This window comes from Panthera leo, chromosome A2 (assembly GCF_018350215.1).
Source record: "Panthera leo isolate Ple1 chromosome A2, P.leo_Ple1_pat1.1, whole genome shotgun sequence".
Taxonomy (NCBI): domain Eukaryota; kingdom Metazoa; phylum Chordata; class Mammalia; order Carnivora; family Felidae; genus Panthera; species Panthera leo.
Genome location: NC_056680.1, coordinates 159,091,107 through 159,107,464, shown reverse-complemented (window position 1 = coordinate 159,107,464; position 16,358 = coordinate 159,091,107). Strand labels below are relative to the sequence as shown.

General features: G+C 38.2%; 1 protein-coding gene across 1 annotated transcript in view; it reads right to left on the bottom strand.

Annotated features, from left to right (window-relative positions):
* Window positions 1–16,358, bottom strand: part of CNTNAP2 (contactin associated protein 2) — a 1,228,588-nt gene that overhangs the window by 891,035 nt on the left and 321,195 nt on the right. The window lies entirely within an intron of this gene.

Below are 16,358 nucleotides of genomic sequence, written 5' to 3'. Positions count from 1 at the left end.
CTCCAGCTTATTCAAGCCTGCTAGACTCTCTGATATTTTTCTTACAGTTAATTCTTTCTAGATCCTTTTCTTTCTGAACAACAAACTCCAGTGAAGGTGTCTATGGCTGATAAGGGCTTAATGCATCAACCTTTTAGGACAGCATTTGCATTGTCACACCTGCTTTTAATTCCCTAACCCAAGTGCACAAGAATTTCAAGTATTCTTTTTCACATATATGTTATATTTAGAAAGAGTGCACACGTGAGGGACAGGGACAGAGGGAGGGAGGGAGAATCCTAAGCAGGCTCCACTCTCAGGGAAGAGCCCCAAGTGGGGCTTAATCCCATCATCCTGGGATCAGGACCTGAGCGGAAATCAAGAGTCGGATGCTCAACCGACTGAGCCACCCAGGTGCCCTGAGAATTTCAAGTAGTCTTGCAGAGACAAAGAGGAAAGAACTTTGGAGGAAGAGAGTATTTCCTAAGGCCCCACTAATCACAAAATAAACATTTTTAAGTACTTGCTTATACATAAGTCCCTTATTCCTGTAAATAAGATGAGCAAAGTCAATAAAAGAAAATGTAATGCACATTTATCACTGAAGACTTCTGACAGCTATGAAATGAAGGTAGGAGTAGCTTCTGTATGTCTTTGGAGACCTTAAAAATACAGCTAATCAGACTCGTCAGCCCTTTTCTTCTGATCTGATCTATTTAATTTGATTAAGTTTGAATGTAAGTTATGTTTTGTGAAGCATTTAAAGCACTGATTACAATTTAACCTGGAAAGCAATTAAGAAAATGCCAACGAAATGCAGGCATTCTAATGAACAGTACACTATATTGGTTAGGAGGTTAGAGTCAGACAAAACTAGATGCCTCACTCTGACTCTCAGGAGCTGAAGGTCCTTAGGCAAATCACATACGTTGAGGCTTAATTTCTACCTTTATTAGATGGGCATAATGGTCATAGTCACTTGATATAGGGCTATCATGAGGATTAATGAGATAAATTAAATAAAATGCTGAGAATAGTTTCTAGATCATAGTAAAAAGCCAGTGAATATTATTGTTGTGAGTGTGTATATTTTTAAATAAAGAAACATGGCAAGACTCTTCAGGGTTCCTGAAGGTTTTCCATAGCTTGTCTGACCAACAAAAGGAAAATTAGCAAGTATTTCTATGGAAATTCTAGAATGCATTCATCGGTCTCTTCATTCATTTAGGCTTTCTTACATACTTTTACCCATGTAGTCACCCATTCGGCATGTATTAAGCATCTACTACATTAGAAGCTGAAAAACAGTGGCAAACAGACATTTTTCCTGTCCCCAAAGAATTTACTGTCTAGTAATGTCATTGCAGAACAGGACAGAGGCTAAATGTAAAAGCCAAGTGTCAGAGGACATTTACCTTAACACATTTCAGCTCTCCATCAACAAAATAAATCACTTTAAACCCATTTGGAGAGCTTTTGTAAGGGGAAGAAAAGAAAAAAAAAAAGAGAAAGAGAAAGAAAAAGAGAACAACTTTGGTGAGGATCTGGTGGAACAGGAACCCCTTGAGCATTATTGATGGGAATGTAAATGGTGCAGCTATGATGAAAACAATATGGAAGTTCCTCAAACATTAAAACAGAGTTACCATATGATCTAGCAATTCTATTTCTGGGCTTATGCCCATAGGAAATGAAAGCAGGGACTCAAATAGATATTTGTACACCATCCGTACATGCATTATTCACAGGAGCCGAAAGGTAGAAACAACCCAAATTCCATTGATAGACAGATGAATGGATAAGCTGAAAGGGTAAGACACCCACAACATGGGAATACTATTCAGCTATAAAAAGGAATGGAACTCTGATATATGTCAAAACATGGATGAAACCTGGTGAAATAAACCAGACACAAAAGTATCATATGCTCCCATGTACACGAGGTACCCAGCGCAGCCAAATTTGAAGAGCAGCAGAGTGATTCCCAGAGGCTGAGCGAAAGGGGAAGGAAAGTTGGCGTTTAGGGAGTCGAAGTTATAAAGTGTCAGTCTGGGGACAGGAAAAAGTTCTGAAGATGGATGAGGGTGATGAGTATGCAACAACAAAGCGAGCATACTCAAAGCCACTGAACTATATCCTTAAAAGTGGTTAAAATGATAAATTTTGTTATGTGTATTTAAAACAATAACCGTACACACACGCACACACACACACACACACACACACATTCTGTGAATTCAACAATTAATATAGCTGAAAGTTGTGCCTAACTTTTATAGCTACATATGGTAAGTGGCCTAAGTTTCCCACTATAATATAGGGAAGTTTCGCTCTTACCTGACTGGGTGAAAAACAAATCAATATTTAGACAGCACTAACAAACAGAGGCTATGTTTGCCTATTAAGTTCTTTGCAAGTGGTGCAAAACATTCGCAAGCCTTCCTCATCGTTGCTCCCTCCTCCACCAAGACATATTACTCTCTCACCTCACCTGGTTGGCGAGGGACACAGAACACGGGGATGTTACACACTGGACTAAATCCGACAGTCTGGTTTGACGAAGACATATATGATATTCGGAAATATTAAATAAACCCTTCATACCACTGTAAGTAAGTTATGTTTAGTTATTTTTAAGTACTCAAATCTCATTTCGTTAAGACCATTTTGCAATTGCTGATGTTTTAAAAACCTGGAGGCTGCTTTCCAACTCTTGTGCCATTATCTACAGCCACAGACAGAACTGTAACAATGCATTTTCCCTATGTGAGATCTGTATTCATCCACCCAAGGACGATAGTGAAGTGTATCTATTTTTAGCCGATTAGGTGTTCAATGGCAGGGAATTAATATGTATTTTAGAAAACAGTTTATTGTTTAATATTAGAGGGGTAGCTTAAAATATATTTTTCTTTGAAAAACAAATTACACATTAGGAAACGAACCTTTCCGAGGGACAATATAATCTTCAGACATGAAAAATAAGTTTAGAAAGATTTAATAAAATTCACATAAGGGAAAAGTAGCGATGTTTATTAAGGAAAACCTAAAGTGTTGTAGAGTACAGCTTTCACCTTTAGAGTTGAGGTCTAGGGAAAGATTATGCCTTCCTACATATTACACTTGAATGCCACAGTAAGAGATAAAAATCCAAGGTACAGCATGGTGTATCGTATACTTTTTTTAATAATAAGAATGCCAAAAGGAGGCTTCGATGTATATGCAATTGCCTTCTAGCGTAAAATAATGTAAGGAATTCTAATAGGACAAATTTTGAACGGTACGGTTAATCACCCTTCGGAATTCACCGAGCAGATATGTAACGGGCACCTTCTGCATGTTAGGCACTGGGAAGGATTCTGGTAAGCTGGGATGAGCAAAATGAAGGATGGTTCCTGTTCTCCTGGAGCTTAAGGTGTGGTTGTCCATATGATACCCCCTCACGTATTTTAAGGTATGGGCAGTTTCCTAAATTCAAAGGTACGTTTACCTGGCCTCTTAGTGTCCGTGTGTCCAGACTAAGCAACCGCGATCAAATTTCTACCATCTATGAGCCAACAAATGTACAATCATTTACTCTCTGAGCTAAAGAAAAGAGTTCCTAGATAACAACCAACATGAATTTCAATGATGTCTAGTGTTTTGAGGAATGGTCATATAACTGTCTCTGAATTTAAGCAAGACGTTTATTGAATTAGGTTTCTTATGGGGAATAGAAATATGACTGGGAATGACAGCGATATAAATACATGATTAGAGAATATTCTATTGCTTTTTAAAAACTATTTAATTTCACTACTCTAAATTATTTGTTATAAAAAGCTTCAGGCTAGAATGATGGATAATTGAAAACTTGGAAAAGAAATGAATCCACTTAAATGTATTTCCCAAACTCAATATCTTTAGATTAAACAACCATACACAGATTTTCAAAATTTGCCCAGGGAGCGAATAATAATATTGGATGTCACTTTATTAAGTAAAATTGGGTGCACAGACTATAATTAAATTCAAAGATAATATCAAGCATTTAATATAAAATAAAGGAGTTGTTACAGAGACTGCTAATTACCCTCAAATATTAATTTTCCCCCTCTTGCATGGAGATATAGACATTTAGCTGGGCACTTGGTTACCCAATCTCCCTTTTGTGAACATGTAAGTTTCAGCCACTGATGTGTTTCATACATAGTATGGACTTCAGAGAGTGGCCTCATGGAAAGAGCCCAGCCCCTCTTATCACCTTCTCTGCTTCTGCCTAAAAACTGGATATCTGGAGCTTAAACTGCCATTTAGAACCACAAGGAGAATACTAACTGTTGAGAACGGTGAGGCCAAAAGACAGAAAGAAGCCTGGCTTTCTAACTCCATGGAACACTGCAGCCGCCTAAGAGTTTACCTTCTATCTTCTTTTATGGAAAAAACAAATACATCTCTATCTTGTTAATCACAGTCTCGGTCACCCAGAGCTGAAGCTAATCCAACTAATACCATATTTGGTATTATATTTAAAAATAGGGTGCTATGCACGACAGAGCATAATTTTATGGAAGTGCTTCGAGTAGGCGCCCGGCCCCGAAGCCTGGGCTATGACAGTTTTTGGAAAGCTGGGACCTTTGCTATTTGTGGCAAAATATTTGGTCCTATTGTCAACTGCTATTCCTTGGAAGGCAAAGCAGAGGTCAACTGAGACTTTCAATATTAGAAGAGATATGAGGAAATACTCAAATGCTGATACGCTTTGGCTCCTTCTTGCTGTGTTCAGCAGTCTTCAAGAGAGAGATGAACTCAGTCCAGGACGAACCAGCCTGCAGGCTGAGATAAAAGTAAACACTTTAAAATGGCAGGTGCTCTCTGCTTATGTTGGCAATCTGAATTGAGGGAGAATCCCCAATTTATGAGCTTGAAGCAAAAACAAAAACAAAAACAACAAAGAAACTGTATCCTAAAGTACAATAAATAAAAGCCATAGCCGCCCTGAGGAATCCTTAGAAGGGAGTAAAGCTATAGTCCAAAATATCTTTTATTATCCTCAGGTCAGAGTTAAGCTGGAAAAAAACAAAAACAAAAAAGAGAGAGAGAGAGAGAGAGAGAGAGAGAGAAAAAAGAAAATAAAGAAGTGCAAGAAATAGTCTTCTAATTGATTAGGACTTGCTATATTAGAATTTAATCCATATTTGATGCAAATATATGATGTCCAGCAGAACTCTGTCATGTACTACATAACTATGGATAATAAATAAATGAAATAAGATAAGCACAAAACAACAGAAGTTGTTTACCAGACAATGGAAAACAGTTTTATGGCAATTATCAGATTTATGCTATTGTCATCCAATCAAGGGCGATTTGGTCTCAAAGCCTCAAGGTTCAGAGGAGGCACTGAGTTGACAGGGTGGAGAGATTTGGAAAAGGAGAGATCAGCAAATTCTCTCCAAGTGAGAAGTGATACACCTCCGCTGGGAAGTGGCGGGACACAGAGGTAAGGAAAAGCACGGAGGCACCAGGCTTACAGCTACATCAAGAACAGATGTTTAGATGTGGTTTCTTGCACAGAGAACCACCTTAAAGAAACAAATTAGAAGACCACATGTCTCCGAGGAATCATGTTGCCAAGGAGACCAGAAGCATGGCCCGCAACAAGCTGAGCCCACTCAGTGAGCAAAGCAGTCTCTAGGAGTCCACGTCTCTATCAGCATACGAGAGCAGGCAGCCCACGAGAAGGGCGCAACCTGAACGCCCTCTTCAGATGGCCATGCAGAATGATGGCCAAGGAGGGATCTCTCAGAGAGTGAAACCTAGGGTCACGGAGGGCACTGGGAAAGGGGTCCCTTGCTCTTCCCGACTAACAAGATTTAAAAACTACTGTGGACTAGTAAAAGCTAGGTTTCTTATACCTTTATTTTCCGTGGGGGAAGTGGGCAGTACAGTTATCAGGTCTTTAATTTATACCTCGTGAGACCAGAAGGAATCAAACGTTGCCCTAACGTAGAGGTCTACACACCGTTCAGAGATGTGGGCTGGAGCTGGATGCAATAACGAATGAGAGTTTGGATTGGCCCCCCTTGAGGAAACATAAAAATGTTCCACGTATGGGAAGACGGGTGAAAATGGATATTTTGCACACTGATGGTGCTACACACTGCCAATTCTTCCCACTATCTGGTTTTTAAAAGAATGACTGACTAACAATGATGAAATTCTTCACGCAACAAGAAGCCTTCTTTTACTAAACTTACCCACATTTGTGGACATTCTATTCCAGAAAGCAAACTCTATCTAACACTAGGCAAAAATAAATTTTTGTTAAATTAAAATATATATATATATATATGTGTGTGTGTGTGTGTGTGTGTGTATTAGCAACTTTAAAAACAATATATAATTAAATACAAGTGTTATGTCAAAAGATTTTTATTTTATCCATTTGCACTTTTAAAAATAGATCCTGACAAATTTTATTATTTCTCTCCCATTCCCTCCGCCTGGTGTTTCTTGTTTCGCGTTTAGGTAATTTAACTTGAGCCACATCTCTTCTATGATACCTGTAAAAGTTCTTCCTTCTGATTCAGTTATGTTTAAAGCTGCTTTGTTTTTATAAATAAATCTCACTAAGATCCACTTTGTTCATCCTACTATTTTCTCTACCACCTTACAAGAGAATTTTTTTCAACTTTAGAGATTGTTCCTATCTAGATAGAAAAAAAATCTTTGTTTCCTTCCAATGTTTTGTATTTCTAACTTTCCACTTACTGACGCTAGTCTCAAATCTTTACTCAGTCTTTTATTATTTTCTCATGTCTCATATTATTTTTCTTTCTAATCCTTGCTTCCATTTGTGGAATCTAGAATTTTCATTGTTGGGATAGAAGAAATAGCTCTTTTGCTTCCTGCATTCGGATCCCCAAATCTTTAGTTAAATTAGTGCTCTTTAAGTGTGGAGAGAAAACTACAGACACTGAGGTAACTCGGGAAAGATTTTAGCAGGTTCACAAAATAGAATTACCATAAGACTTGACAATTTCACTCCCAGTTACATACTCAAGAGTAAGAAAAACATACATACATGCAGAAACTTGTACACAAGTGTTCATAGCAGCCTTATTCATAATAGCCAAAGAGTGGAAACAACCCAAGGTCCATCGACTGATGAATGGATTGAAAAACGTAGTATACCCATACAATGGAACTATATTCACACGTAAGTAGGAATAAAGTGGTGATACATGCTAAAATTGAATAAACCTTGAAAACATCATGCTACATGAAAGAAGCCAATCGTGAAAGACAATCTCATACGTGGTTCCATTTATAAAATGCCTAGAATTGGCAAATCTATACACAGAAATAGAGTAGTGGTTGCCTATGGCTGGGGGATACTGTAGGAGGATGCAGAGTTGCTCCTAACGAGTTTCTGCTCGGGGTCATGAAAATGACCAAAAATTAGAGTGTGGTTATAGTTACATAATTCTGAGAATACACAAAAAAACCACTAAATTGTATACTTTAAATGGTGAATTTTATGGTGTGTGAATTATATCTCAACAAAGTAGTTAAAAAAAGAAAAGGAATTCATCGAAATACTTGGTTAAAATGCACATTTCTGGGCCCAACCTCAAACCTACCAAATCAAACTTTTACTTAAGGATGCAGCACAACACTGCATTAAAACCAAAACAAACAAACCAACAAAAACCCAAAACACCCTAGAAGCCTCTTATACATGAGAAGGTAGGCGAACAAAATAAACAATGATAGACCAGCACAATCACAGGCCATTGGCTTCCATTTTTGGTTTTCTTCCTGCATATATAGCAAAATCATTATTTGAATTTTCAGCAGTTTTTAAAAATAAGTACCCTACAATCATTTCCTCTGTTTGGCCATAAGGAATTATTTCTGTAAATGGAAATACCAACTATACCAAAACAAACAAGCACACTTTTCTCTGGTTTGTAAAGGAATACTATGAAAGAACTTTCTAGAACTATCTTTTGTTTTCACTTATGCTTGTGGTGGCCAAGGAGGGATGCTTGTCACATCTCCCTTCCTGTTTGAGGATCAGTGTTGGCTGGTATAATTAGAGTCTAGAGATGCCCTTCTGCTGAGGCCAGACTGCTCTAAACAACTACTCACTTTGGTAAGAGGACCAAGGTCCAGGCATTTCCATTTAATGATAGATGCTAATAGGCAATTTTACGAGGGATCATAGCCAACACTACCAGCACTTGGGGGCTCTTCCTGACTCGATCCCCCTTTTCCTCTCTCCCCCCTCAGGTGTCAGACCTTCTCTTCTTCTTTAACCCTTGTATCCGTCAGTGGCATTTTGCCTGGTTAAGTCTTTCAAATGGCTAACTCCATCTTAATCTCTGCTTCTTAGAGTACCAGACACATTAGTCATGAAAAAAAAATAATAATATATACATATGGGTATATATATATATATATATATATATATATATATATATATATATATATGGGTTTCTTTTGTTTTTTCTGGGTTTTTTTGATAAAAACATTATAAAATCAATGATTAAGATAATCTGTAGAAACATTTACGATCCTCAAGTAATAACTTGATACATATCACATATTTGCACCAGATAGACACCACTGTTTTAAAATTTAGCTGTTTTTATTTTCAACTTAGGAGCATTTTAGATATGGAAAATACTTTCTCAAAAATACACACAGAAAAAATCATATTTAATTTACATACCTGTAGAGCTATCTATATTATTTCCACAGTCAGAACATTACGTTCTTTAAGTCTACTGATTTTAATCAGTAGCAAAATTAATATAAGAAGAAAGCAGAAAGTACCAGTGATAAACAGCCTCAGGGCTAAAACAATTCTTGAAAGTCAAAGAGTTTTTATAATTCCATGATTTTTGTTATTTGGAAAACTACTTACAATTCTGTCTTAAATCTGAATATTCCCAGTGCAAGCCATTCACAGAGCCAGAAAAAAAGTGAAGGCGTATAGACTATCACAATAACTCTAATTAGACCGAATCCCAGCTCTAAACAAATTTTATTTCTAGGAGATATATAAAGGTCTTAGGAATTTGGGGCTACATAATGAATACTTTCTTATCTCCTACAGGGAAACAGTTTCTGATGAAGTTAATATATTCAGTTTCATTGCGCAATTCCCTTCCTCTTCTCTGCCCCTTTCTTTTATGCATATAATTGGAAAACAAACTAAAACAACCAAAAGTATTTTGGGAATTAGATTGAAAAAGAAATGTGTCTCTCCTTATTAATGTCCTCATGATGGAAAGAGAGGCTTAAAAATGTACTTTTTTTTTAAGTGGGGGGATGAATTTGCATAGAATAGCAAATAGTGATCTAAAGATTTACATAGGTAAGTAGTTGTTTTTGTACAATCAAGTCCTTTTTAAGAAATTCATAATTGAGAAAGTTTCTAGGTTAACTCACTACATTCAAGGATGGGTCAACTCTCTAAAGCTGAAAGGAGAAAAACAATATAATGCTTTACGTAATATAATAATATTGTAATATTGATCCAGGGTGAAACAGTAAAAGCACAAAAGGAAGAAAAAATATATACACACATATATTTATTATACAAAAGTTAATTCATGGGTTTGGAAGAAATTAAAGAAAAAATGAATTCCAATTATTATATATATAATGCTAGTCAATCCAAATCAAAGAAACTATTAACAATTTACAGGAATCTCAGAGGTTCTAAGTTATGATTTCCTCATTTCTCATTCTGAGATTTAATAAACTGTTAGTTGATCATAAAAAGTTGACTCCTGCCATTTATAATATTGAATTTGTATTTCAAAGGGATGCATATTCCACAAAAGATGGGGAACTCAAGTCTTCCAACAATAAATCATGTTCAGCACTGTGTAAATGTGGATGATAGTGAGCTTTCATTTTATTTGTAAAAAGACAATAAATAGCCTATCTGCTAACCCCTCCAACCTCAGTGTAGTTGGGCCATGGATGGGACAAAAAGCAGGAGAAGATTATGCTCAGACCATACTTTCAAGCTGACAGTACATCCACTAAGAGATTGCACATGAACTAATATTTTTAAAGGCCATTTATTTTATAGCAGGTGCTTAGTTAGCCTTGTCCTCTGCTTGTCTGTTTCCGAGCGGCACTGTGCTCCCTCCAATAAGAGACAGATTGGAATTTCAGTTTACAAGAACTGATTTTATTTTATTTTTAATGTTTTTTTTTTTTCTTTTTTGAGAAGGGGGTGTTGTGCAGAGAAAGAGGGAGACACAGAATCCAAAGCAGGCTCCAGGCTCTGAGCTGTCAGCACGGAGCCCGACACGGGGCTCTAACCCAAGAACTGTGAGATCATGCCCTGAATCGAAGTCGGATGCTTAACAGACTGAGCCACCCAGGCACCCCACAAGAGCTGATTTTAAATCAATAGATTCTTGACCCTTGTTAAATCCTGAAGGTGATAGAGCAAAAGAGCATCTGGCAAAGACCGGAGAGATTTGGGAACCGAGTCAGATCCCATCCAGGCAACCCAGGAGAAAGAGAATGCAGGCACATGGGAAAGTGAGGGGGGAGGTCATGGCTGATCTTGGAGGAGGGATGACAGGTCACTGCACAGACAAACACATTCAGTACTGTATGATGCACATGTCAGAACTGATTCTTAGGGAAACACTGCCAAGCGGACCCCACTGAGTAGAAGGGGAAGGAGGACGGATGTGTGGGATAGACTTTCTGTCAGGCACACCGGTGTTATCCTTGACTCTTCTGCGTGTATATATCCCACCTGTGGGCAAGTCCTGTTGGCTTGACCTCCAAGGACGGATTCAGAATTTTCATTTCCCATCCCCTCCGCTGCTATCACCCAGTCTCTACCTGTCTTTATCTGGATTATTACCATAGTCTCCACTGTGCTCCCTCATTCGATTATGCTGTTTTCTGAAAACGGCATCCCAAGAAATGTCAATTAGATCACCCCACTCCCCTGGTCCAATCCTCACATGCCTTCCCATTTCACTGAGTGTAACAGACCCCTCACAACCCAGCCTCTGAGGGCTCACATTCCTAAAGCCATGCTGGCCTCCCTTCCTCAAGCACTCCACTCCCTCACCACCTGGACACACACTCGCACTTACTTTTCTCTCTCCCAGGGACGCTCTCCTCCCGTATCTCCTCACCCCCTTGAGCTCTTGGTCCAGAGGCCAGCTTCTGGATTGAGGCTGCCTCTGGCCAGCTTATGTCAGGTGACAATACTCAACACCCCTCTCCTACGGACGTCCCATCCCTCCCCTCACTTACTGTCTCCAAAATACACTCATTTTACCAATGTGTTATCTTGACTGGAATGTAACCTTTTCAGAGCACGTACTTTTTTCTAACTTGTGCACTGCTCCAGTATGGGTAATAATGCCAGGTTTTAGTAAATATTCACTAAGTGAAATTATTTAAGTCCTGGCTGTACTACGTATTAGTCATACATGTAAGTACGCTTAGATTAAAAAAAATTGCATTTGATCAGATACAAATTATTTTCTCTTCCAGACCCTGAAGGGTTATAACTGCCAAATATGATAGCAGAATACCAAACACGATAATGGCCATTCTATGTGAGCACAATCAGTATCCCCGACCTAAATTTTTTGAGAGTGTGGGACATATGGCAGAAGCTGACAGCCCATGTGGGGATGAAAAGTCCTCTAGTCCCTTGTGCATATAAGTAGCAAATGCATACTTACGGGATTATTGATTAATTTATTCCGTGAATAAACAGACATTGAGAACCTACTCTGTGTCAGAAATTTTGTCTAAATATTTGACAAAGTATTTAGTGATGGCTGCACTGCTGTATACATTTACAGAAACTCACTGAATTGTACACTTAAAATAGGCGGGTTTTAGCATTTATCAATTTTGTCTCAGTTAATGTGTTGCAAAGAGAGGGAATAAAAGAGGTAACCTGAGAAAGTATGAAATGAAACAAAGTAGAAAACTAAGCATGTAGAAGACTTGGAAATTATAACTGGAAAACTATAAAAGGCAGTTTCTGGTTTTCCCTTATCTGTACATTAAACCAGACACTTGGTTATCATTTTATTTGATGTCTTGAATCCAGGATATAGAAAACCCTGTAATGGGTAATTTTATGTGTCAACTTGGATAGGCTATAATACCCAGGTATTCAGTCAAACACGACTCTAGGTGTTGCTGTGGAGGCATTTTGCAAATGTGGTTAATGTCTATTATCAACCAGCTTTAAGTAAATGTAAATAACTTTGATAATGTGAGCCTCATCCAACTGGCTGAAAGGTCTTAAGTGCGAAACAGGTTTCCCTACACGGAGATCAGAGCAGCTATAACATTAGTAAGAGAATCATGCAAACAATATAAGATGACAACTTTATAAAGGTCAGACACATGTTGCTGTGAAAGCAAAAACTCAATCCCACGAGGGTGCAGATTCGTCTTCTTTTTGGTTATGGCATATGGCCAACATCTAGCATAATACGTGGGTTATGTTAGGGGCTCTGTAATCTCTTTGGATATAAATGAATGAGCTTGGATCCCAGTTCTATGACAAAAAATATAAATGAAACCATCAAAGTATGTTTGGAAGGAAAGTCATTGAGAGCAGTCACCCCCTTCCAGAAAGATTGGCTCTGGAACTTTCTTACCTCTTCTCTCGTCAGCCCACAGCTCCTTTTCCTTTCAAATGAAAGCAACAGGATAATACTAATAATAATAATAAAAAAATACCAACCCTGAGAACATTTAGAAATTTACAAATCCTTCTATATCTCTTATGACCATGGGCTCTGACCTGTGTCACAAAGCCTATTACCAGGTAAGCAGTCAATAAATACATTTCCTTTGACTATTAAAATTAATGAAGTGTTATCAAAAGTAATTCCAGTTGGGTGGTAGAGAAAAAAAAATTAAAGCGACCAAAATAACTCCTGCTGAGGAAACATCCCAAATGAATAATCTGTTTCTTTTTCTGTTTATTCCCAAGAAAGAACAAGGCAAAAGAATTCTTGGTGTTTAAACATCTGATCACGAGTGTTACAGAGGAGAACTAAGACGTTCTCTGGGATTAGCAAGGCACAGGCATGGAGAGATAAAGCTCCACGCTGGTAGGAAACAGCAGTAAAAAATAGAAGCTACATGACCAGGGCTTTACTTCAAAGGAAACAAAGTGTGTACATGTTTAGGAGCCTGTAACTGAGTGATGAGGCCAGCCAGCCTTTATTTAGGGCTTTCACCTCGGAGGAAAACAATTTGTTTTTTCCCAAGGAGGAAGGAATGCTTTGATTAGTGCAGAAGTTGGTCAGAGCCTTTAGATGAGCACGTGGTCTCAAGTCTCAAATCCTCCTTGGAAGGGGCTGTCCTTGAATGAGTTAAATAAAGACTCCAGATGGATTAGAAAGGGAGTCAGCATTTAGCATCTCCTGGAGACAGACCCTGGGTTTAACAGGTTATTCTATGGCCTTTTAATGGATGAAGAAGTAAGATAAATTATTAAAATGATCTTTCAACTAAGTGAAACCACAATCCCAAACCAGATATGTATGTTTCAAAGCTCATATTTTAGACCTTTCCACTACACTAACATTTGAGATGTTTTCATTATGATATTAACAACTAATTTAAAATTTTTCATCACAGACAATAGGAAGGTGTGTGTGGGGTGTGTGTGTGTGTGTGTGTGTGTGTGTGTGTGTGTGTGTGTGTGTGAATTACAATCCAGAAGTAGCTATCATTCTAATCTGAAAGCCACATGCCAGAGGCGGTCATGAACATTCTATCAGACAGGCTGCATCCATTCCAGAGACAGCTACTTTAGGATTTCTCCTACCTATTCCTCTCATCAACTTACTAAATGCCAAATTGGGTTTTCTTTGGTGAAATTAGTGCTTTGTTAATCAGTATAAATGTTAGATAAATGTTAGGAAAGATATCTCAGTGGTGAAATTAAAGATGTTAAATTTATGAAGCTTGACAAGCCATCTTTCACAGACACCTATAGCCTGTGTGAAGATGGCATAAGACAAGGGCACCTGTGACCTGAAGCCTTGGGGATGGTTCTGGAGTCTGGACTGCTTAACGATCCTGTGCCAGCCATCAACTTAGGAGCCTTTCTATTGCTTGCCACTGGCTGGGTGTAGCTGAATCCCGCTTCTAGAATACTGCTAAAGTTGCCCAGAGAGAACATTTTTTTTTCAAGGTATAGCAAGTCAGAGAGCTAGGACTTCACTGAACTCACAGAAGAGTTGGCATTAACTGCGTTCGTTGTTCCAGCTTGCTAATAAAAATGCTCATTCGATACATGTCTGTATGGGCACCAAACTGTGGCCTGTGACTTCCTGTTACTGTTCTATGGTGGCTATGCAAGAGTAGCGAATTCTCACTTATCTCACTTTCCAGTGACTGATGTTGTCTTTCAGAAGAATTTGAAAGATGTGCATGCGAATTGGCTAAGGTTGATCTCTAATTCTGTTCCTCAAGATCATTTGTGGAAATGAGAAAAAAGTTGAAGCTGAGAATTCTTTTTTTTCCCCCCAGCATTCTGCATTGAGTTCTAGGAGAGGGGGCCGAGAATTCAGAAATGTAACAAGTTCCTCTGGTGCTTCTCACATACTTCAAGGATTGAGCTAATGAAGATACAATCACAGATGTGTCATGATCATTTGCTAATAGCATTTCCCAGTGGCAGACCAAAGGCCCAAGAGGGAGTGCTCCTGACCACTGGAGTTGAAAACAAAAATCTGTAAAGCAATAGGAAACAGCATACTATAAAGCCCTCATAGCTCATAAACGTTGTACCTTAAAATTGTTGGTTACAGCTCTTAAGTTTCCCATCTAGATGGAAAGAGATCAAAACTGTGCTCTGAACTTAGGCTTTCAGCATGCTCATCCATGCCCAAAGATATTCCACTGTCATTTGGATGGGTAGGGATTATCAATAGCTTTCCAACTGACTACTGTGATCCATTTTCTATGTCAGCAATGGAAACTGTTGGCCAAAAGCCCATCAAATTAAATATGTTTTTGCAGGAAAACCAGTTGGGGTGTTGGGCTGCTTTTTTGCACATCAGTAAGCCCTAGTTTATTCCCTCATAAAACATCATGTCTGACTTCCACCCATTCATCAAATATTTATTGAGAGCCTTTTTGAAGACGTAGTTTGAACTTCCAGTGAACACAATGGAATATTCAAGAAAGAGAGCTCTAGCTCAGGTCTTTTGTCTCTGACTTGTCACCCTTCATTGTATCATGATGTATAGGGAGAAACACCCTGCTACAGGAGTCCGAGGTCTGGAGTTCCCTTGCTGACCACACACGCAGTGGCAGGTCAGTAGAGCTCTGTGGGCTTCTATTTTTTCTTTTCTTTTCTTATTTTTTAATGTTTATTTATTTTTGAGAGAGACAGACAGAGTGTGAGTGAGGGTGGGGCAAAGAGAGAGGGAGACAGAATCCGAAGCAGGCTCCAGGCTCTGAGCTGTCAGCACAGAGCCCGATGTGGGGCTCAAACTCACAAACCTGATCATGACCTGATCATGACCTGAGCCAAAGTCGGATGCTTAACCAACTGAGCCAACCAGGTGCCCCTTCTATTTCTTCTTTTAAACAACTGGAAGTAGAGTGCTTGCCTTGCTTATTTTTCTACCTTTACCAATTCATTCATATTTATTGGTCATCTAAATGCCAGGAATTTTTCTAAGGCCTTAGAGGATACAACAAGGAATAAGATATACAAGATAAGTGCTCTCAAATAGGCTTATTCTAATAATAGAAATATATATAAATATAGTGATATACAAGTATTTAAATAAATACATGCGATTAATAAATATATTTTCAGAGGCAGATATATGTACACCTATGTTTTTTAAAGTTTAACCAAGCCTCTTCTAAGAAAGCAATTTTTCAGATCTCATATTGAGTGATTTAGGATGAGGAGACAATAATGTAGTGAAAGATATATTGATTTAAACAAAACACCTAACATTTTAATAAAAAGATGTCCCCACATTTCATTAATGATTAAAAAAATCTGTCAGAATACATTTTTCAAATTAAAAAAATATTCCCAGGCCCATGCAACACTTTTTCACATATATTAGGATTGACTGTTTTAAGAGAACCTTCTTTTTTACTAATTTTTTCATTGCTTAAGAGCCAAGATATGTGTAATAAGATGGCTTTCCTATAAGTCAACCTGCGGTCAGCAGCCTCTAAGATGTTCTCATTACACGTCTCCTCATGTCACCCCCTACCTTTAAGGGTAGGCTGGATCGAACGATTCACTTCTAACAAACTGTGTATAACAGAAGTGATGGCATGTCACTTCCAAGACGAGCTTAGAAAAAAACTTCAGCTTCCATCTTGGA